Here is a 25,963-nt window from a genome sequence, read left to right as displayed (position 1 = left end):
CCTGCAACTGAATCAAAGCACCCCGCGATGTCACAGTTGGGCTAAAGTCCTGGCCTGCGTGACTCGATCAGGGTCTCGGCCATAGAAGCTCGAATGCATTCACTACACTGTTCTCATCCTTGAAAGTAACATAGACACCTCCACTTACATATATATTATTTAATGAATAGAAAACAAGCTTCCAAATATATGCCAAGTGACAATATATGTTAAATGGTACTACATAATAATATGTGACAGTACATAGTATGACCAGAAATTATTGAGAATTTTAGGAATATGTTTAATTGGATTTCTAGTATAAACAACCTTGGACCAGCTATCAAGTGATTGGTTTCATTCAAGAGAGACAACGCCGTTAATCCGCTTTTCATTAGTTTGTGAAGAGTTATCCCCTTTGTTTACTTGCTAGCAGACGACATTTTCAGTGATCCTCAGTATGGATGATTTAGAGAAGGGGAAGTTGATTTTAGAGGCTATTAACAAGGACATCAGATCAGCTAAAGTGATTTCAAGTAGAACAGGCATCCCTTGTCCACCTATTTATCATGTTTTGAAAAATATTGCAAATGGATATGGCATTGAGCACCAGGAGGCGCAGGTAGGCCTAGAGAAATTGACTGTCGGTAACAGGAGGCGGGCTTGGTATTCTTTGTTTCTAAAACAACGAAGGAGTTTAGAAAAAATCTTAGGGCTGATATGATTGATAGAGGAACTGTGGCTGTCTGTAAGGAGACAATTAGGAACTGAGCTGCATGCAATGGGTTGGCAGAAAAGTCGAGGAATTCCATCACCGATCATGAAACCTGAACAAAGGAGCGAAGGTTGAACTGGTGCTTACAGCATAGAAATTCGTAACTGGGACAATGTGATTTTCTTCAGATGAAAGTTCTGTGTAGCTTGTTTCCTAATACACTGAAATTCCCGGACCAAACAAACTGAAAAACCTTTGTATCAGCGCCTGGAAGTACAGTCCAAATTTAACGTGCGGGTGGGTATATATTCGTGTTAGGGCAACCTCTGAGCATTTGAAGGGAATATGAACAGTGAGCGGTAATACAGATATTCTCGGAGGGACATTTACTTCCATCTGCTCACGTGATTCTATGGAAATATTTGATTTTTCCAGCAGGACAACCACCTGTCAAAACATCGCTCGCGCATTCACAGGCCTGGTTTCGACCCAAAATATGACATTATTAGATTGGCCAAGCTTATAGCCCTGACCTAAATCCAATAGAAAAATGTTTTGGGGAAAATGAAGGAAAAGTGTCAATAAGAAAAATCTGACAAATATTGTTGAAATGAAAGAAGAGGTGGTCCCATATTGGGACAGCATGGACCACGACTTTCTAACTTCTTTGATCAGTAGTATGCCCCCGACAAGCATTGAAGCCTGCATTGCTGCCCATGGTGACTCTGACAAAAAATACTTCAACTGTTCACCTGTTCCCTTTGAATCTGAGTTATGTTCTGCTAATATTCACATTTAATACGCGGAGTAATGAGCTAAAAAAATAATTTTTTTTACAACTTCAACTCTCAATAATTTCTGGTTGTACTCTATATGTTAAAGGGCAACATATGGCAACTCGACAGCATATATACTCAGTAGCAAAAGAAACGCCAGTACAAATTCAAATCAGATCGGCACTGTAATCAAATCATTACAGAAAAAAAGACGACAAGCCGGATCAAAAATATTTTTGTGGTACAATATTTTGACTACATCAGTGAATAACCCAGCACACTTTCAAGACATTACGTGAACGCTTTGCAGTTCATTCAGACTCTTTGACTTCAGTATCTAGTGCGACCACCACGAGCGCAATAACCGCAGCACAGCCGCCTATGCATGGAGTGCACCAATCGATCTGGTGAAGGCCATTGGCACCTTTGAACCACACTCTGGAGAAAGGCCTGGGCCCATAACAATAAACCGGCTGTCTTCGGGCCCTTGATATGACATTATTCAGTCTCCTCTGAATTTCATCCCAAAGATGTTCAATTGGGTTTAAATAAGGACTCAAGGGCTGGCCATCGCATAATGTTGATTAATCGCTCTGCTGTAGAAGTCCCGTGGTAGCCTGGCAGTATGGGCCCGGCGCTATCATGCTGGAAAATGTTGTTCCAGTGACGCGCTGAAATGTGGTATGACGTGGGTCTGAGAGCTTGGTCGGATGTAGCGATCGGCCGTGATGCCGCCCCTCTCCCCTGGACCAAGGTTCTGAACACCACAGGACCCACTCTCTGGTTCAGGCCTATTCCAGGAGGTTCCCGCTGTTATAGCAGGTCGGGCGACTCGTATCAGTACTGATTGGTCTACCGTGAGTTCTTCCTAATTGTCTGGCTGCTGCTCAACAATGCCTGCATGGAGGATTCTGGACATGCTGCCGCAGACAACATGGCGTGTCTTGTCAGCCTTGTGGTCAAATTCTTTATTCCAGTACAGGGTGGTCATTTGTCGCGGTTGGTGGTCTCGAAAACGCTGCTGCAGCCCGTAGATGTATCCGAACGTTGACCTTCCGGAAGTGATTGGCAACGGCTTCAGGCAGTGTGGCCAGCTTCCAAGTCTTCCTGCTCTGGTTCCTCTCTTTAGCTGTCGTGCTGTTGGCGGCATCCTGTTGGACGTTGTAATGTGAATGTTTCAATCCAGGTTTGGGGATGACGATCTGATAGGGTTGGTCCTAGTGAATGTTACACGGCAACATGAGTTGCATGAAACATGGAGAACATCATACCCATCTCCGAGATCAGGTTATGCTTTTGTAGACCATTTCCTGGTTTGGAAGGCTAAACGTCTTTGCTCAGGTAAAGTTGGAGATGTTGTCAAATATTTCACTTCAAAACATTAAATGAGCTTTACAGTTATCCTGTTTCATGGGCAAATTCCAAACCGACGTTTCTTTCGCTGCTTAGTACATTACAGAAGAGTGAACATGCTTCAAGCTACCAATAGCGGCAACGTCCCTACCGCTTAAAGAAGAATGAAATATTTTATAATATATTGACTACTTTGTATTTTTGGTCACATATAATATGCCTGAAATGACTGGTGTCTACATAATCACCCATTGTAGCGCCCGGTTCCATTGCTAATTGAAGACATTGGGCTTAATGTTTTATGAGATATCGCTGCTACATAAGTTTGAAGTGGTCAAAGGGTCATGGCGACCCTTGGAAAATACGGTCAAGGTCACCAAAATCGACTGCTGTCTGCAAAATCGCATCGTTGTACGCCATCACCAAATTTGAATACATTGTGTACAACAGTTCATGAGATATCACATAACAAGAGTTTGGCGGTCAGTACGGTGACTGAAAATAGGTCATAATACCAAAATCCACTGGTCTCTGCATAATCATTCTACGTAGGTTGTCACCAAATTTGAAGACATTGGGCACAACAGTTCATGAGATATCGCTGCTAACAAGAGCGCCCAAAAGTGGTCAGTATTATGTGACCTGAAAATAAGGTCATAATACCAAAGGGCAATATATACCCTTTAAATTTGATTCTGTCATAAACGCTTGTTTGATCGGAGGAAATATATATAAATGTAGTTTAGATAAAATTGTAGTATATTTTCGCAGCTAAGTACACAAAACAAAACTGAATTATGGTTCTGTTCGTTCTTCTGCCTTACCTTCAGTAGCAGACTTCAACCTTGGACTCTCATCCTGTTGGTTGACAGCGACACCTAGTGGCAGGTATAACCATCAAGCAGGAAGGAGGCTCATAGGAACTGCCTCAACAGGTCATGTCGGTTCACTTGTGGGAGTTGAGGAAGGTACACAATGTAGTCTGAAAGTAACACTTTGTATTGAGGCAAAGTGACAGCCAACAAATTGCATCTATCAAATTATTACTGACTGACAAAACAACACAACGCAGTGGTGGTAGGTGGTCCGCATAGAGCCCGTCAATAAATCAGTTGAAGTTGGAATTTGAATATTGCTGTACGAAACCACAAACATGAGTAATCGCGAGCGCACAAATGCCATTTAGGAAGGCAGTCAAACACAATGTTATGTACCAAAGTACTGTCGGAAATAGAAAACTCTTTTTCACATTTATATCCACACTTATGTAGTTAATATGTGAAAGTGTGAAATATCTGTTAAACTAAGTTCGGCCTAACTACAGTTCTCTCAGTGGGAGGGAGATAGGAAATGTAAAAAGTGACTTTTACTGAGGAGATTAGTGCAGAAATGAGCAATGAGGTTTTTTCTAAGTCCAAATCCAAGTCCGAAGACTTATTTGGAACAGACCATGGCTTTATGCAAATTAGTGTGGCATGATATTGTAATTACAAAGGACACTTTTAAATGCCTATATTTTGATATTAGGCTTTAGCTTCATTGTGGAAACGATATATGACGTGACAAAATAATATTTTTAATTACAACTCTTAAGCATGTAGGGCTACCATGGAGTCTCACTACCACTATAAAACAACAGAGTCATGGGTCGCTCTCTATGCAAAGTAGGTCGGTGTTGCAGACGGGTGGTTGGGTCGGGAGATATCAGCTAAGATAAGATAACTCTTTAGGGGAATTAGAATTCAAATAACAATTTACAAAAATATCCAGTCTATTTAATCTTTCTGGTGTAATTTATATTTTGAGACATTTAATACGATGGTTGATTTAAGCTTTATGGGTATCATTGTTTTTACATATGTCAACATAAACTTTATGAAAGAAAGACGCTGATGTTAATCAATATGAGACATATTCAACACACAAGAAAACGATAGAATATCTTTTGAGATGACCCCTTCTGCCTGTGGTAGCGCATCGCCTGACTTCATGCCAGGTGTAGACGTTTGTCATCATACCTGGCTGGAGTTTGGAATCAATACTGTTACTTATGGGGCCCGGATCTATTGTCTTTAAGCAGCCATTCGCCACCCAGATTCTTACAAGGCAAACATGCTTTCGGATATCTTATTACACATTCCACCGAACACCTCCCTGTTGAAATGGGATGTGGGTTATTTCACATATGCTATTTGGCAATTGTATAACTCTAGGATACAGAGCAACAGCCTTAAAACAGTTTTTTCCATTTCCAACAGCACTTTAGGCCTCATTAAAGGGTCAAAATGACATATAAAGCACGGTAAAGAAATGTTTCAGAAATAATAGAACTATATGGGTCATCATACTGCTTTTAATGTGTTGACAAACGCGACACATCATGACATACAGACCGTCCTGCATGGAGCCCAGGTCACAAATCGGTGAAGTACAAACGCTGGCTTCGTCATATATCTCTGGATGGCGACCGTGTTTCCAGCAGCTTCGACTCCCGGGAGAGTTTCCAGGACTTCAGCCCCGTCCTTATCAACGGCTAACATGTGATACATGTGGTCTCAACCCAGGCAAGCGAGTTTGTTCAAAATTGACTCTGTCTCACCCAGCAGAAAATGGGTACCTGGTGGGTTAAGTCATGCATCATAACCTTCTACTGGCTGCAGCTTGCTAGGTAATATTAGTGTGAGTATTCTGTAGCGCTTTGAGCATGCCTTTGCGTGGAATAAGCATATCATAAATACGCATTCGCTATTATTATTTATTAACGCCTCTTGTGCCCCAAACTTTGATTCTGGATATGCAGGAAAGCATCTATTGATCCACAGCTTACTAGAGTTGGTTAACGATATAGATCATAGAGAGTGAGTGAGTGAGGAGTACGTTTATTAATCGCTTTAACAATATTCCAGCACACACGCGGGGACACTAGTTAGAGAGATCATAGAGATCAATAATTATTTAATAATTATCACCACTAGTGATAAATATTAGGGCTGCACAATACAACCGGCCACCGGTATTTGCCGGTTCAGACATGAAACATATCAGCATTGGGCGACACACGCTAATCAAAAACGGTATTTTGACTTTGCATTCAGAAAACTGCACTTGGAAATCTACCGGATATTTCGAGTTTCCACAGCTAAATAGTATTTACATTTTTATCTTGTCATGATTAAAAGGTTTTATCAAGGTTTAATCACATATGTTGTGTTATTGCTTTATAAATCAAGCATTGAACTGGACATTATAAGTGGTTTCTTTGTTTAGGTATATTTTTAATATATATTGCAATACACATCACAATATATGTTTTCAGACGCTATATGAAAAATTCTCTGTCATATCTATCCCTTTTGACGTAACTTTGACATAAAAATGCCAAATGTTTGAGAGAAATGAATATATCTCTTCACTAGTGAGCTGCGACATGTTTAAGCATGGATTACATAATATCATTATGGAAGCAGCCCATGAATAAAAACCTAAATTAGTATAGTGTAAATGAAAACTTTCTTCAATCACAAAAGTTAATGTACGATATTACTCATTACACGATTTTCACATTGATAATCATTAATAATCTTTCCTATTGACGATATTTCCGATTATCAGTCATTTCAGCAAGCCAAACCAGCAACTGAGTGAGTGAGTGAGTATGGTTAAACGCTGTTTTTAGCAATATTCCAGCAATATCACGGCAAGGGACACCAGAAATGGGCTTCACACATTGTGCCCATGTGGGGAATCGAAACCCAGGTCTTTGGCGTGACGAGCGAACACTTTAACCACTAGGCTACCCTACCGCCCCCAACCAACCAGCAACTGATGTTTATGGTAGAGAGTGAGCTATATGGCTGCAGCCTGTATATAATCGAAGTGGACCAGACAATCCAGTGATCCCCGCAGCATGATGATCGATCTACGCGAACTGGGATGTGATGACATGTGTCAACCAAGTCAGCGAAGTCTGACCACCGATCCGTCCGCTAAGCCTCTTACAACAAACATGCAGAGGCGGATACAGCTTTTTGAGAAAGGGTGGGCTGCACACCCTTGAGAGTGAGTGAGTATGGTTTTACGCTGCTTTTAGCAATATTCCAGCAATATCACGGCGGGGGACACCAGAAATGGGCTACACACATTGTACCCATGTGGGGAATCCCCCACCCTACCCCTATCTAATGATCCGCCTATGGGTTACTGAAGATCATTTCTAACCCTATCTTCACAGGTCGTTTATGGTAAGAGGTGACCATGTGACTAGTTCTGGTTGTGTGGATAAATGCTCATGATATCAGTCACTGGAACACTCAGCGTCATTTTTTTTTACCGCTGTTCAATAGTTTGAATATTGCGGCATTAAACAACAAACATGAGTAATCCCTGCATACACAATGACATTTTAGAGTGAGTGAGTGAATTTAGCTTTATCCGCGACTCTAGCAATATTCCAGCTATATGGCGGTCTGTAAATAATCGAGTCTGGGCCAGACAATCCAGTGATCAACAGCATGGGCATCGATCTGTCCCGGCCCAGGATAATGAACCCACACTCTCAAAGTGAAGCACCTATCCTCTAGCGCACGGTCAGCGATCAAAATGTTATGGCTTTATGTGTTAGTCAGTTTCTCAATATTGAATTTCTACAAACACCATCACAATCAGCGTACTAGCCACTTTGTTGTTGATATGCAAACCAATCTTCATCATTAGACCAAGCAGCAAAGTCAGTTAAATTAGCAAATGGAAATCAACGGCAGGTTATTTGAGAACGAGGGAATGTATTCAGGCCTTAGTGGAGGTTACATGAGATGTGAACCCAGGATCAGTTTGCCAGAAGTTTACTCAGATTTCAAGCTCTGTGACATTCCAAAAACTCGAAATACTCTTTTAACTGAATTCTATCACATTGTGTAACAGTAGCTAATGTTGTTATGGTGAGTTCTGGGATGTTCACAGCTAGAGTTGGCATGTGGGATAAGATGACATGTGTCAATCAAGTCAGCAACTGAGCACGCCTGGCCAGCCGACAAGCATGAGATGCTGCAGACCCATTGTAAACCGGATCTTCACAGGTGCTCAGTTAAAGGAATTTAGATATCACTTGCACCAGGTGTATGTTGACATGACAGACTGAGTTTAGTTTTACGCCGCTTTTAGTAATATTCCAGCAACATCACGGCAGGGGACACCAGAAATGGGTTTCACACATTGTACCCATGTGGGGATTCGAACCCAGGTCTTCGGCGTGACGAGCCAACGCTCTAACCGCTAGGCTACCCCACCGCCCCATGTTGACATGAACCAAACAATACCAAGTTGAACCGCAGTCCTATAAATTTGACACAGTGAAAACATTTAAGCTGGTTTGCTGCCTGTGTTTCATCATGTAATGAGTGAGTGAGTGAGATTAGTTTTACGCCACTTTTAGCAATATTCCGGCAATATCACAGCAGGGTAACACTAGAAATGGGCTTCACACATTGTACCCACGTGGGGAATCAAACCCGTGTCTTCGGTGACGACAGAGCGCTTTAACCACTAGGCTACCCCAAATCCCCTTGTCACATAATGAGGTAATGGAGATTGCACATGACCTTGAACTTCCCACAGTCTGACGTCAAGCCAGCCCACAAAATCGCATGTCAAATTACACATAACACAGGTACCAGTGATTTAGTAAGGTACATTAACCCTTGATGTATTGAATGTGTTCACAGATTGATGTTGTGTGGACCAGCAAGGGTTAGACAGACAAATATTCGAAACACTTTACATGTACTGGGTGCCAGCAGACGTCAGTATAAGTTGCACAACAAAACCTAAAATGTAACACTTGCACGTAACCGAACTGTTTGGTTGGTTTGTTGTTTAACGCCACACTCAGAAATATTCAAGCTATATGGCGGTGGTCTGTAATCCGACAATCCAGTGATCAACAGCATGAGCATCGATCTGCGCAATTGAGACATGATGATGTGTCAACCAAGTCTGCGAGTCTGACCACCTGATCCTGTTAGTCGCCTCTTACAACATGCATGGGTCCCACATCTTCACAGCTCTACAACAATACTGAGCTTTGTCTAATCTGTAAAGCAAAGCAAGGGACCATTCATAATTTATGGATAGGGTGTGGGGGTGGGGTGGAGGAATGATGGTTTTAAGGAGGGAGGGAGAGGGGTCACTAGGGGTGGGTATTGCAGAAATTTTCATATTATGCGATATATTAATCGCGATCTAGCAGCATGCGCATTATATATGTATTGCAATATATTGCATGAAGTATTTTTAAACAAAAAACTACTTATAATCGAGGTAATGCTTGATTTATAGAGCAAATACACAGCAAAATCACTATGCTTCATTAAGCTTTAATAACAAATTTTATTCATGATAACATATAAAAATGTGAATAACATTTGGCACAAATGAAAAACGGAAATATCCGAAGATTTCCGAGTGTTACGAAGTTTTCCGAATGCATGTCAAAATACGGTTTTCGATCAGCGAGCGATCAGCGATACGTGATCGTTTTCATGTCTAAACCGGATATATATTGCGCAGCCCTAGGGGTCACCCATTTTGTTCTGGGGAGGTGGGGGGGCAGCAAGTTTGTACACATGTACTAGGGGCTCAGCAATTTTGTACATAAGAATCTTAAAACAATATGCTTAAAAAATATGGGAAGGGGGTGGGGTGTCAATGATTTTGTACATGACATGCAGGGGGATCACTTACTTTGTACATACATTTTTTTTTTTTGCGGGGGGGACTCACATTGTACATGCTTCTCCTTAAATATCATCCTCATCCACCCTTGCCATAAATATATGAACGGTCCCTAACTGCCATAAAACCTGAACAACTTCAGTGACACACAATAAAGTCAGGCAGGCAGATCTGTAATGTTAGCATCATGCAAATTGAAATCAAACACACACACACACACACACCCAAAAAAATTAAAAATAATGCAAACCTTTGTACACAACTAGTTTCATGACTACAACATCTCACAACAAATTATCGCGAGTTGCTGGGGATCCACATTCTTAACCGTAATTATTTCAGACTTGGACATCAAATGTCAGAACTTTCTGTGTCAAAAATATCTTGTCCATTTTACCTTCAACATTTATAGAAATTTAGTTATTGCCTACATGATGTCAAAGAAATATTCAAACCTAAAGCAGATCCTGTTAAGTATCCCTCCATCTGAAGGTCGCTGACTCAAACAGTCTCACTCCACACAATGCACCTTGTGTTTCATTCAGCCTTTATCACACCTCTCCAATAAGATTTGGCTGTACCTCAGTTATCGCCAATAACCCTTTCTGCTTCAGCCCTGAACAAAGCCTGCCAGCAAACACCAATGCTTTCAATTAACAGGGATTAGGGGTCCTAGGTGTATTCTCCCATGGTAGTATTTCAATCTAGGGATCACCTAAATCTTTTCCTTTTCACATACTCTTAAAAAAAGTAGGGGGACTTCATTCTTAATTTACGATTGAAAAAATTGGGAGATATATCGGAGTCAGTCAATGTTGAGATAATAATAATGAATGTTTTGAGAGTGCATCACCACTTGCATTTCCTTATGACCATAGTTGTTTGTACAATAATCACTCTTGAAAAGATGATGTGAAATTTGCATGTAATGCGATTTTCATTTAATTAAAACAATACTTGTTTATTTCTTTAATAGGCCAACGGCCAACATGACAAATACATCATACATACTTTCAAATGCGCGTTGCCAACATTTGCCTCCACCCTCCCCACACAACCCAACCCACTTGCAAAGACCTTTAAGTGACAGAAGATAGCACTAAAAGGAAATAAACATTCATGGATAATTCAGATTATAGTTTTGCTTTACCTGAAATATATGATAAACAAGTTTGTACAAGACTTATAAACTTATTACACCGTGAAGGGTCAGACTTTCATTCAGACAACGCGAGGATGATGACCAATTGGGGTGAGTCGTTTGGCGTTGATACCACGTCTCCCTATCATGTCCCAGACGTGTTCGATGGGGGAAAGATCAGGGCCCATTGATGGCCATGGAAAACAATAGATGTGCACGGTGAGCACAAGTGTTGTCATCCTGAAAGACAAAATGACGACCGAAATACCGAGCAAATGGGACAACAAAGGGTGTCAGCATGTTGTCCCGGTAGTACTGCCCTGTGACCCTTCCTTGTACAACGTGAAGAGGGGTTCGGTTAGTCATAGTGATACCGCCCCATACCAAAAGTGACCCACCTCCAAATCGATCGTGTGGTCTCACATTGATGTTGGCGTGGCATTCATTTTTTCGTTGCCAGACCTGACCATGCCTGTCAAGGAAGCCCAAAGTGAATCTAGATTCATCCGAAAACATGACACTAGATCCAACGACGATTCCTCCAGCGTCTATGTGCCCAACACCAATCTCTTCTTACAGCCATGTGACGATCAGTCAAGGGTAGCACAACCCAGGACCGTCGAGCATGCAAGTGAGCTGCATGGAGGCAATTTCTTTTCGTCTGACCCGTAACTCGAACACCAATAGTCTGATACAGATTTGCTGCAATTTGATTGGCTGTTACAGCTCTATTTCTTAAAGCCTGGTTCTGAATGAAATGATCCTGTACTCTTGTTGCTGACCTTGGTTGACCTGAACAGGGTCGATCGTCAACATTTTGGGTTTGCTGATATCTGGTCCAAAGTCGGCTATTGGCTGACTTCGAAACATTGACGATATTGGCCACTTCACGCTGGGTAGTGCCTGTTTGCTACCTGCCAAAGTCTGCTATTGGCTGACTTCGAAACATTGACGATATCGGCCACTTCACGCTGGGTAGTGCCTGTTTGCTACCTGCCAATTGCACAGAAACATTCATCACGTTGCATATGCCGCATTGCAAATTCAACAAAAAAAAACCAGCTGGAAACAAACATTAACAACTGTGTGATCAACAGATGCAAAATGATTGTCAAAATTAATGGTCTACAGTGATTTATCAACCTTCTTGAATACTGTCAAAATCAAGAATCACTCACTCTCTCATTCACAACATAAAAATATATCTAAATACATTTTTTAGACATTTTATGTTTTCATTGATAGAAATTACAAGCTACATGGAAAGGGTTAATGCCAAAGTGAAATGAACAATAGTGAGCTGAGAAAATATTTCATTCTTGACTGATGAGATTGGTGATCAAGATAGATGATAATGACTTACAACTACAACAGGGGAAAAAACAATAGAAATTTGAAAGAAACCCTGATTTTGTAGACATAAAAACTAAAACAATCTCCTTACATTCAGGCAATTACTTGAAAAAGAGGAGGCAGGGAAATATGACCTTGAGTGTATGTAATATTAGGGTTTCAATGAATGCATGTAGATATATCTTAGGCACAAAAATAAAGGAACCCCTTGACTTTGTGAAGCATGTATAATTTAATCAGCACACCTGAACGGTAAATATGTCAGATATACTTAATAACGAGTGTGTCCACCATGAGCAGCAATACATGCACGGCACATTGCAGGCATGCTGGACACCAACCGCTGAATTGTCGCCCTTGGAATCAAGTGCCACTCTTGCTGCAGTGCTCTACCTAACACATCAAGATTTGCTGGTGCAGGCTCCCTCAGGCGCTTTTCGGCGGCTCACACATCACACAGATGTTTGATAGGGGATAGATCTGGTGTTTTAGCCGGCCAGGGTAAAGTTGTAACATCTTGTTGTTGCAAGAAGTTCACGGCAACACAAGCTCTGTGAAGACGTGCATTATCGTCCTGAAACACATAACTTCGACCTGCCCCGTGAGCCATTGGAACTACGTGTGGCCTTAAGATCTTGTCCATATACCGCTGGCCTGTCAGATTACCCCGTACAAGAATCAAATCAGTCCTCCTATTGAAAGAAATTCCTCCCCAGACCATGATAGAGTCGCCTCCATAAGAATCATGTTCCTGTACCGTGGGTCTCCCATAACGCTCTCCTCGGCGTCGCCAAGACACACGCAATCATCCATCCGTGAATCGCAAACAAAAGCGGGATTCCTCATTAAACATCACATGTCGCCATTGCTGGTTCCCCCACCTCTGACGTTGCTGAGCCCACTGATAACGAAGACGTCTGTAAGCTGTCATCATCACGCCTTTGAATGGACGTGTTGACCTCTGCCTCTGCTACGGAGCCTGTTTCGTACGGCAGAGTTCGAAATCCATGTTCTTGTGGCTCTGAAGAATTCCATCTTCAAATCCTGGGCTGTGACAAATCGATTCCCCAGAGTTATAGTTCTCAGGAAGTTGTCTTGTCTGGGGGTGGTTTTAGGGCGTCATCCTCAACCGGTCCTCATTTTAACGCCCTCTGTCTGAAGAGACAGGTTGATGAGACAGGAAATGACGCTTTTGGACTTCCTGAAGAACCGGGAAACACTATTCTGAGCTTGTCCAGCCTCTATCATGCCAATGGCCTCCCATTTCAGTGTGTTTCTCAGGTACTGTCGAGGTGGCATTTTCACAAGAGATCGTGGGACACGCTTACTGTCAGTTTTATAGGCTAGAATGCATGTATGGTGCATGATGCACGTGTATCATGTAAAGGTAACATGGTGCTGACTGTGGTGTCAGCCGTAAGTGATTTCCGATCTGGGTTTGAATGCAATCAGCTTGCAACTTTTATGTAGCATTGTTTCAACTATAAATTCAACATGGGGGTTCCCTTATTTCTTGTGCCTAGTATATTTTTATGTTCTGAGTGAGTGAGTGAGTTCAGTTTCATGCCGCTCTCAGCAATGTTCAAGCTATATGGCAGAGGTATGTAAATAATCGCGTCTGGACCAGACAATCCAGTGATCAACAGCATGAGCATCGATCTACGCGCAATTGGGGCTTTTGAATGAATCACTCACTCACCAGTATGTAGAAAATAGGCTCTGCATGTATAATCAGTGTCAAGTTCCCAGTATATCACATTATCATGTAATTGAGGGTGTTATAGATGCAATAATGCAATCTGATAAACAAGGTATCCAAATCTGATAAATATGCAGATTAGGTCGATACACGAACTACTTTCACAAAACTCCAAACACACACCATGCAAATCATACAACGTTAACATTTAATTGATGAAGTAGTCGCTAGTTTACTGGGGTTTTTCCCTTGTGTGGGTGAGTTAGTAAACAAACATGGCTGCCCCCATTATCAAAACTGGTGATTCTGAAAGAATCGATAACAAGAGGTTCTGGAGTCGTTACTGCAGTAATTGACTTTGGAAAACATGAAACGGAATACTTCATTCAAACTGAGGCGCGAGATAAAAGCGATTGTCTAAGAAAGGATTTCAATCTATCAATCACAACAACATGACTTCCCCTCATTATGAGCTAATTCAATACTCTTTGTCTGATTCCAAAGTAACTGTTTTTGATAAATTAGAAATTTTCTGTTGCAAATAGTCTGATTTTGTTGTTCTTTTTAGACAGAAAGATCTTATTTAAAGCAAGAGTTGTTTGCACTATATTATTAGCGAATAGTCACAACCACATGCACTCTCCTACCCAGAGTTCCATGCAGCAAGCCAGGATAGTACCTCTGCCACAAGCCAGAAAAATGTGACGATTCGTTACATCTTGCAATGTCCATTCAATATAATGTACAGATTTCTTTTACTCTTTTATTTTTGACGAGTCTACACATCTAACTAAACATCTTTAATAGAATGGTTTAGTTTCACTGAGAAAATATCCAAAAACATGTAACACTATTTCGATTTGCGTATCCTTTGTTTACATAGGTTGTACGGCTCCACATGCTGACATCGAAGCTGATGGAGAGCAAACGATGCAGCCAGTTTGATATCTAAATATGTACTGTCATAGACCTTACTGTCGCAGTTGTGGAAGAATATATATGTAACAATGTAAAACATTATGAAGAGAGCACCGAAAGGTTTTCGTGAGTCCAATCTCTTCTTAAATGAATATGCGCGTTTGATTACAAACAAGAGAAAAGTCTGGTAAAGTGATATGCAAATTAGCCTGTGGCAGTGATGTTATGTTAGTCATCGCTGTGCCGGAGTGTGAACCACATGCTGTCGTCATGAATGACCATCATCACCTTGGTATATCGCTAAATATTCTTTCGCGAATGCTTGATTCTCTTCCTATAAATTCACGTACGATCTGCATCTTTTGTTTAGAGTAATTTTAAGAATGACATTATATGATAAAGAGATTATTAGTATGTTTCCATATCATTAACATCATATGTATTAGGAATAAAAAATATTAAAAATAAATATAAGTTTTATTCCTAATATATGATATTAATGATACGGAAAGCACTCGGTTAATAATCTCCATATATACCCTTCAGAATAATATACTGACTAATACTTGTAGATTTAGTATGAAATTCATTGGATTAATATATACAGATATGTACCCATCAGATTGATATACTCCCTGATTCATTGGATTAATATACCGATATACATAACCCTCCAGTCACCTGTGCCTGAGGCTAAATGCCCATTGGATAATAATAACACAGTATTATTATTAAGGTAATAAAGTATTGTCTATTGTCTAATGACTTGACATGTGTGAACGAAATATGGACAACGAGTCTACTAAGGATACACAATGCATTTACCATGACTATTTTCCTTGTCCGTCCATTACCATTGATGCTTACATAGCTTGTACTATTAGCTTGGTGAAAGATGTAGATATTAATCTGCAAGTCACCTACCTGTGTCCAGATATCTTCCCCAACAGCTGACAGTGACAGCAGTGAATAGTTTCAGTCTAGCCAGTGGTACGGTTTGACTGGGCTCGAGTTTTAAGAAGGAAGGTTGGCACTAGAGCTATGCTTGTGGCGCGTATGAACAAAGGAACCAGTTTAGTTATGTTTATGGAAAGCTGGTTCCCGCCTGTCACTGCGCGTCGTCAACTTGGGTATACAAACATTGTTAAGTGATGAGACGGAGCCCAGGTGATTTTCTAGTCTGCCCGTGAGCTTACACAAGACAGGACTATTCGAAGGGAAAGAAAACATCCGATTTGAAAACAGAGTGACTAATTGTTGGACAACAGACTTGCAATTACATAAACCACTCTAACAGAATAATTGCGAGTACTAGTAAACTGTAAAATTAAATAACACGCAACCTATCTGAGTGTCCGAGTGACCAGTTGAACCATAGACCTCTCTCTCTCTCTCTCTCTCTCTCTCTCTCTCTCTCTCTCTCTCTCTCTCTCTCTCTCTCTCTCTCTCTCTCTCTCTCTCTCTCTCTCTCTCTCTCTCTCTCTCTCTCTCTCTCTCTCTCTCTCTCTCTCTCTCTCTCTCTCTCTCTCTCTCTTGCGAACTGTTAAAGCTAGATTAGTTCCCATTCAGAAGGGACACTGATTTGCAGTGTTTGAAACCTATCAAAATAGTTCCCACAGGACCAGTGAGATCAAAATCTACGGAAGCGTCCTAGTGCCACGGTCAGAATTTTTTTTATCTCCTAATTAGGTGATACTATCTCCTAATTAGGACTTAATATCTCCTAATTAGGACATAGCTATCTCCAAATTAGGTGATACTATCTCCTAATTAGGTGATACTATCTCCTAATTAGTACTTAGCTATCTCCTAATTAGGTGATACTATCTCCTAATTAGGTGATACTATCTCCTAATTAGGACTTAGCTATCTCCTAATTAGGTGATACTATCTCCTAATTAGGACATAGCTATCTCCTAATTAGGAGATACTATCTCCTAATTAGGACTTAATATCTCCTAATTAGGACTTAGTATCTCCTAATTAGGACTTAATATCTCCTAATTAGGACTTAAGGATCTTATAAATATGTATGAAAAAGTCAACCAGTATTCATTCACTTCTTATGTTTTGGTTTAGCAGCTTGGATGAAGTCATGGATGAAAGCATATGCATTTGTTTCATGTTGGACATGAAGTATTCAGAAATTGTGTCTTGTTTGGCCCATATAAATGGCATCATTATCAGCATGAAGACTTTGAAAAGGAAATCAAAACGACTGAAACTGTTTAGGCGAACCCCACATGGGCACAATGTGTTAAGCCGATTTCTGGTGTCCCCGCCGTGATATTGCTGGAATATTGCTAAAAGCGGCGTAAAACTAAACTCAGTCAGTCAGTAGGCGAAGACATACTAGTGAAAGAGGTAGAAGAGGTAGAAGAATCAGTGATTACACAGTGCCATTTAGAAAGTGGTCAGATGTAACCCATGTTATATATGGGATTACACTTTCTCAGTAAAGTACAAATTCTAGTTCTTTTGTCGGGTTGAGTCCCATCCGGGTTTCGAACCCACACCCTCAGAGTCAGGCACCTAATCGCCAGCGATGGCTGGAAGTCGCGGTGGGTGAGCCGGCTGACTTTGTGTGCTGGCGATCGGATGGCTGGCGATTGGATGCCATCCCTGATGGGACTAAAACCCAACAAAAGTACTAGAATTGTACTTTACCAAGAAAGTGTGATCCCAAATATAATATATGTTATAGAAGAATCAGGACAAACATGTGGTTACAAGCTTATGCATCTGAATTGCATACAAGAGGGATTCGCTGTCAGTCAAGACACGGTGCGTCTTTGCTGCATTTAGTAGTGGTAGAAATAAGAGTACCAGAACACCCAACGCCAATGACGTCACCTGTTCATTATTATTTATCCACAGTATCGCATAATCCATATAATCTATGAGATCAACAGTCACATTTTTTCAGATCGTCATGTAAGCATGCCTTGTCATATAAGCACAGTCCTTACTGTCCTACGAATCTGTAACAGGCTACATACATACGTCTTCCCAACTGAACAGAAGGCTGTCCCAGGTTTATACATAGTTTTATATAAAGTGTAATGTCTGTCCACTTGTATCCAATAATATAGTTCGAGTCTTAGCCTGTGCACACACGCCTTGCTATGTACAACAGACGTGACCTGTATAACTAGGTCAGTGGGTTAGTAGGCCTACCTTTCAAATCGTCTTGGACAACTATATTGTAAACCATGTTTATAAAAACAAACAAAACGTTATCACTAAGTTTTACAGTCATTTTTACACCTGCAATCACAACAATTAATTTAATAGTAGTTCCATTAGCATTTCCCATATTATCCCATTTTATGCACTGATATTTGGACGTCTCCCTTCTTCCCCAAGATGGTATAACAAGTCTGGCCTATGGTCATTGGAGAATCATAGAAGAGCCAATGAATGGAGGTATGAATAGCCCAGAACCTTGTTGTTCTGTCACTGACCGTTGGAGGAGAAACATCAAGATGGATATCTGTTCTTTGTGTGGAAATACTTATACATGGTCTTATGATTTGAAGACTGACTGACTGACTGAGTTTGGTTTTACGCCGCTTTAAGCAATATTCCAGTAACATCATGGCGGGGGACACCAGAAATGGGCTTCACACATTGTACCCATGTGGGGATTCGAACCCGGGTCTTTGGAGTGACGAGCCAACGCTTTAACCACTAGGCTACCCCATCGCCCCTATGATTTTAAGAGACACATGAGAGTCAAACATTCTGATGAATGCCAAAATGTGGTTCCACTGACGCTGACAACGACGCAGACGCAACCGCAGCACCACCACCACTACCACCACACACACAAATACATACCACCACACACCGCCACACCACCACACACCACCTACCACCATCACCACCATCACCATCACCATCACCCACCACCACATACCACCACACACCACCATCACCACCACATACCACCAGACAACACCACATGGTAGAGAGATGTGTAAAGTGTATTTGTATATTTCAAGAGACATCTGTATATAGATTGTAAGGGTGGCTTGGGGAGGCTCTCCTACCCATGTCCATTCTGCATGCACGAGGATATTAAATATTGTGTATAGAAGTTGTATGTTGTCATTTCGCTCTTTAAATTTGCATTTGTGCAGGCATGTGTCATTACACAAACGGACGACTTGAGTTTTTTTTAACATGGCGTCGGCCATGCTATAGAGGAAACAAGGGGGGTTCCCCCTAGTGACGTCATTTGTGTGGTAGCCTCTCACATTCAGGGAGGCTACCCGATCTCTATGGAAGTACATGCAGTTGGGTGTTCTTGTACTCTCATTTCTGTCACTACTAAATGCAGCAAAAGAAGCACCATGTCTTGATTGATAATGAATCCCTCTTGTATGCATTTCAGATGCATAAGTTTGTAAGCACACATTTGTCCTGATTCTTCTACCTCTTTCACTATGGTCCCTCGCCGTGATATTGCTGGAATATTGGTAAAAGCGGCGTAAAACCATACTCACTCACTCACTTTCACTACGAACATAGCAACTTCTGCAATATCACTATTATGTCTTCGCCTAAACAGATTCAGTCGTTTTGATTTCCTTTTCAAAGTCTTCATGCTGATAATGATGCCATTTATATGGGCCAAACAAGACACAATTTCTGAATACTGCCATGCCCAACATGAAACAAATGCATATGCTTTCATCCATGACTTCATCCAAGCTGCTAAACCCAAACAGAAGAAGTGAATGAATACTGGTTGACTTTTTCATACATATTTATAAGATCCTTAAGTCCTAATTAGGAGATACTAAGTCCTAATTAGGAGATAGTATCACCTAATTAGGAGATAGTATCACCTAATTAGGAGATAGTATCACCTAATTAGGAGATAGTATCACCTAATTAGGAGATAGCTATGTCCTAATTAGGAGATATTAAGTCCTAATTAGGAGATAGTATCACCTAATTAGGAGATAGCTATGTCCTAATTAGGAGATATTAAGTCCTAATTAGGAGATAGTATCACCTAATTAGGAGATAAAAAAAATTCTGACTGTGGCACTAGGACGCTTCCGTAAAAATCAGCTGCACAACTTGTGTCCTTTATTTTAACTACTGATCGCAAAAAATGCCAATGGCAGCGCTCCATAGTCGATGTCCGCCATAATAGCTAAATATAGCAGCGCAGAAAATGTAGAAACGTGAAACTGAAACGAAATAGAATTCATTTTCATACGCTTTACTGTAATTACTCTACTAGCTTAAAAATAAGTGAGCGACCAATTAATGTTCCTGGTTATGGATGCTGAATTTAGGTGTCAGGTGTTTTTCATTCATTTTTTATTCATAATGATTCATTCATTCCCAGAAATGGTTACTGCTCAACTTGAAATATGACTTTCTTGCAATATCTAATGATATTTTAAAATATAGCTAATTATTCCTTTTAACAATATATGTGTATGCCCACAAATAGAACCAGAAAATATATGCTGTGAATGGTATTGGATTTTGATTTTATAGTTGAATAATTATGCTAATATGTGTAAAAATATAGTAAGTTGTATCTAAATATCGGCAAGCCTGGCCATTTTTTCAGTGTTTTATGTAATAATACAGTAAATAGTTTCTTTTAAAAAAGAACGGGGAATAAAAGAAAATTAAATTATGTCATAATTATTTTTTTAATGATGTTACATCCATTCTTGATGGGTTTGTTTTGGGGATTTAAGTTATTTGTGTTATGCCATTTGTGAGAGTATATAAGAGATTGGTATGTTGCTTGGTCATACTTTTCAGAGAATATTTCTTATGAAATACTCGAAAAATATACAGGTTCATGTACACATTCATGACACTGTAAAAAAGAGTGGTGATCTATTATTTATAATGGTGGGTGTATTCAGTAACACGCCATCACACATAATACTATGCTGATAATGCTGAGTTAAAGGTCCAGTTAAAGTTCTCATCCCAAATGTTCACATGACCCCCTAAGCAGTTAGTGGCTCCCTATTTTTATAACATGTTTAGCCTCCAAGTAATGTTGTGTTAATATTACTGCTATTAGCATATAAGATTTGCCAGTAATTATCATTTATAGCTTTCATCATTATTGTGTACATGGAAGCTGTTTGTAACAGACACCAGACATACAAGGCATAATTACTTCAGAATGAAAAAAGTGGGAGAGTTTGTGCCCCATCTCAGAAGGCTATAGTTATAACTTTGAAGAAAAATGATGGTGTAGAAATTATCCAAAAACATTTCTTTAATGTTCCTTTGAAAATCCCCTTCCTGGTCAGCTTGATATAAATGGGAAACTCACTGAGCCCTTCATAGCAGCTTGAACATGTTATTCCATGCATTGTCATCAATAACATTATATTTGCTGAACTAATTAGCGGTTAGAGTTGTCCCCCCTTCACAATTTGCTTGAAAGGGGCATCTGCTCATTGTGTTAGAAGGCCAAGCAGCTGAAGCTTCTTTGATGACATATTGTTACTGAGATGAAACTGTCAAGGTATATGATGCCTTCATATTTACATTTTTGTGTGTAATTTTCCCCAGAAACCAATGCTACCTGATGTGGATATGGTTGTCAGGCTCAATGACTTAGTCATTGTCTAGCATCTTAGTCTCAATGATTGCATGTGTGGATGCTTATGATCTCAATAACTGGATTGTCTGGTACAAACTCAGTTATTTACAGATATCATGTAGCTAGAATATTGTGTAGCAACAAACAACAAACAAGCGAAAACAATTTATGCCAACTTTGGATTAGGGAATTTGTGTGATAAAAGTAGTCAAGGAAATTAAAACATGCAATATTGCTCCAATGCTTTTAGATTTTGCTCATAAGTATGAAGTATAAGAACCCAAAAGAAAATAATAAATTCCATTAAAATATAGATTTTAAACTTGTTCCACTTCAAACACTTTTGGTTGAGGGAATATAAGTAATACTATTAAACAAATCTCTTAAAATTAGTACTGTAGATCAGCCCAGTGTGCTCTTAAATATGAAGTGTGATTTGCTATGAGCAGCCAAAATGAAATCAGAAAATTCCATTGATTGTAATTTTATTGTGTTATCCCTCTTCTGGTTGAATCTGTATGTATTATACTAATATTGTACAGATTCTCTGAAAATAAGACATATTGTCCTGTTCAAGATTCAGCCCGCAATTTGTAAATGTCAGATTATTCTGTAAGTATTAGACTTAAGAGACATTATCCCTCTCCTGGTCCCAGCCAAGAAAACTTCTTGAAATTCCATAAACTGTAGGTTTTAAAGGTCACATGCAACCAAAAAATCAAACATAATTAAAACACAATTATCACTTATTCGTGACATATAATATACATTGCTGGTTATGAAAAAACATATAAACAAAATTATAAGCGTACAATCGCAAATCAAAAGTGCAATATTGTGTACTTCGGTTTTCTTCCCAAGAAACGAAGCAGCCGGGATACCAAACCCAGTCAGAGCGGGTGGGTGTGCTCTCAAGTGTAACGGCTGGTTCATTTGCAGATGCCCTCACGGCTTATTGTGTGTGTATATGTAGAGATGTTGGGTTTTGTAAATACATGCTCATTTTTTGTGTATAACATTTTGCAATCAACAGACATCATAACATGTCATGTGTTAAACTATCACACCTGCCTGTCTGTGTAATTACATAATGTGACAGAGACCGAACTCGGGCCATAAATCAATGCATTTTGTTTATGGTGTATAGCCTGATTGGTGTTAAGTTCAAATTGCATGTGGTCAGTGATAGCAGCTGTGTATTGAATATCGTCATTAGCAGACAGGCAGGCAGACACACAGGTGTCAATAAAACAAGACATTGAGTTTTGTCTGTGACAACGACATATCTATATCACAGTTAGAAATTCTGTCAACGCTAAATAATGACATTGCTTTTAAGTATCGAACTGAGAAAGTGACTCGGTAAGAAGAACGTGTGGTGAAATTATATAAACAGTTAATTTACTGTCATAACATATAAAAAGCTCGCACCTGTGAGATATCAACAAAACATTAGAAAAATAGCTCACACCAAAGCCTTCACCGAGTATTCACCGGACAACCCGCTTCCAAGCTGCGCGAACCTATTTCACTGCGCACATGCTATGAGCGCAGCCGAGCTGTTGAAACCCGTTTTCCCCAGAAAAGTCTGGGGAAAATTAGTGAAACGTTTGAACTCCGATTTCGCGCGTTTTTTTTCATCGCGTTATTTTTCAACTTTATAAGTTGAATTTGCATTTTTGACGATTTGTTTCGGTAAGTCCATACCGAAAGGTATCAGAATCTGCAAAGTTGTGTTTTACGTTGCATGTGACCTTTAAGGCATTATCTCACTTCTGGTCAAATGCATGTGATTAATAATAATAGTTAAAAATCACTGAAAATTTGAATTATTGACCCAGTACATTAATAATTTACTTGTAGGTTTGAAACGCTATTTGCTATCATCAGCCAAGAAAACTTCTTGAAATTCCATAAACTGTAGGTTTTAAAGGCATTATCCCACTTCTGGTCAAAGGCACGTGATTAATAATAATAGTTAAAATCTCTGAAAATTTGAATTATTGATCCAGTACATTAATAATTTACTTGTAGGTTTGAATTGCTATTTCCTATCATCAGCCAAGAAAACTTCTTGAAATTCCATAAACTGTAGGTTTTAAAGGCATTATCCCACTTCTGGTCAAAGGCACGTGATTAATAATAATACCGTGGTACATGTAGTTAAAAATCTCTTAAAATTAGAACTATTGACCCAGTACATTAATACTTTACTTGTAGGTTTGAAATGCTATTTACTATCGTCAGCCAAGAAAACTTCTTGAAATTCCATAAACTGTAGGTTTTAAGGCATTATCTCACTTCTTGTCAAATGCATGTGATTAATAATAATAGTTAAAAATCACTGAAAATTTGAATTATTGACCCAGTACATTAATAATTTACTTGTAGGTTTGAAATGCTATTTACTATCATCAGACAAGAAAACTTCTTGAAATTCCATAAACTGTAGGTTTTAAAGGCATTATCCCACTTCTGGTCAAAGGCACGTGATTAATAATAATAGTTAAAATCTCTGAAAATTTGAATTATTGACCCAGTACATTAATAATTTACTTGTAGGTTTGAAACGCTATTTGCTATCATCAGCCAAGAAAACTTCTTGAAATTCCATAAACTGTAGGTTTTAAAGGCATTATCCCACTTCTGGTCAAAGGCACGTGATTAATAATAATAGTTAAAATCTCTGAAAATTTGAATTATTGATCCAGTACATTAATAATTTACTTGTAGGTTTGAATTGCTATTTACTATCATCAGCCAAGAAAACTTCTTGAAATTCCATAAACTGTAGGTTTTAAAGGCATTATCCCACTTCTGGTCAAAGGCACGTGATTAATAATAATAGTTAAAATCTCTGAAAATTTGAATTATTGATCCAGTACATTAATAATTTACTTGTAGGTTTGAATTGCTATTTCCTATCATCAGCCAAGAAAACTTCTTGAAATTCCATAAACTGTAGGTTTTAAAGGCATTATCCCACTTCTCTGGTCAAATGCACGTGATTAATAATAATACCGTGGTACATGTAGTTAAAAATCTCTTAAAAATTAGAACTATTGACCCAGTACATTAATACTTTACTTGTAGGTTTGAAATGCTATTTACTATCGTCAGCCAAGAAAAACTTCTTGAAATTCCATAAACTGTAGGTTTTAAGGCATTATCTCACTTCTGGTCAAATGCATGTGATTAATAATAATAGTTAAAAATCACTGAAAATTTGAATTATTGACCCAGTACATTAATAATTTACTTGTAGGTTTGAAATGCTATTTACTATCATCAGACAAGAAAACTTCTTGAAATTCCATAAACTGTAGGTTTTAAAGGCATTATCCCACTTCTGGTCAAAGGCACGTGATTAATAATAATAGTTAAAATCTCTGAAAATTTGAATTATTGATCCAGTACATTAATAATTTACTTGTAGGTTTGAATTGCTATTTACTATCATCAGCCAAGAAAACTTCTTGAAATTCCATAAACTGTAGGTCTAAAAGGCGTTATCCCACTTCTGGTCAAAGGCACGTGATTAATAAAAATAGCTAAAAATCTCTGTAAAATAGAATTATAAACCTAGTACATTCATAATTTGCTCACTGGTTTGAAATGCTAATCTATATCATCAGCCCAGACAGCTTCTTGAAATTCCATAAACTGTAGGTTTTAAAGACATTATCCCACTTCTGGTCAAATGCACGTGATTAATAATAATACTTAAAAATCTCTGAAAATTTGAATTATTGATCCAGTACATTAATAATTTACTTGTAGGTTTGAAATGCTATTTCCTATCATCAGCCAAGAAAACTTCTTGAAATTCCATAAACTGTAGGTTTTAAAGGCTTTATCCCCCTTCTGGTCAAATGCATGTGATTAATAATAATAGTTAAAAATCTCTGAAATTAGAACTATTGACCCAGTACATTTATAATTTTTCCTTGTAAGTTTGAAATGCTATTTACCATCATCCTCCCAGATAACATCTTGAAATTCCATAAACTGTAGGTTTTAAAGGCATTATCCCACTTCTAGTTAAAGGCATGTGATAAATAATAATAGTTACAAATCTCTGAAAATTAGAACTATTGACCCGGTACATTAATAATTTACTTGTAGGTTTGAAATGCTATTTACTAGTATCATCAGCTAAGAGGAAATCTTGAAATTCCAGTAAATGTCTCACAAGATACAACGAATAAAAGAAATTCTGCTTAGTGTATGTCCATTTCTTACATGTAAATCTGCACATGGTAACTTTGAAATATGATGAAGATATGGCATCTGCAAAGCTTTAAAGTCATTGTTTCAGTCATTCCTCCATTTACAGTTTCCATTTACAGAGATAGAAATTAACATAAGCCTTCTTGCCCTTCTGCCCCTCTGTATCAAAACTCAATACAGTCACAAACACTTGGAATGGACTCCATTTCTGAACTTTCATTGTTGAGAGATGCTTGTAATTCAGGTTCTTGAATTTCTCAATCAGAAAATGACATGCTTCTTTCACTGCTTCGTACAAAGTGGAGTGAAAGGTGGAGCGAGGGAAGAGGGGTGTGAGTGAGGTAGCGTGGTGGGTGGAGTGACTGGAGCAGAGGTGAGTGGAGCGAGGGGAGAGAGGGGTGTAGTGAGGAGTAGCGTAGTGGGTGGAGTGACTGGGCAGGTGAGGTGGAGCGAGGGAAGAGGGTGTAGTGAG

General features: G+C 39.2%; 1 long non-coding RNA gene across 1 annotated transcript; it reads right to left on the bottom strand.

Annotated features, from left to right (window-relative positions):
- Window positions 1-15,675, bottom strand: LOC124257743. Its single transcript, XR_006893350.1, has 3 exons — window positions 15,588-15,675; window positions 3,648-3,805; window positions 1-118 (listed from the first exon to the last, which is right to left on the bottom strand). It is a non-coding gene; the product is annotated as an uncharacterized LOC124257743 (long non-coding RNA).
- Window positions 15,676-25,963: the final 10,288 nt, after the last annotated feature.

The sequence above is a fragment of the Haliotis rubra genome, unplaced genomic scaffold (genome assembly GCF_003918875.1).
Source record: "Haliotis rubra isolate DU_JTF1 unplaced genomic scaffold, ASM391887v1 Scf670, whole genome shotgun sequence".
Classification (NCBI taxonomy): domain Eukaryota; kingdom Metazoa; phylum Mollusca; class Gastropoda; order Lepetellida; family Haliotidae; genus Haliotis; species Haliotis rubra.
Note: the sequence above shows the minus strand (reverse complement) of the source record. Positions and strands in the feature narration are given on the sequence as shown.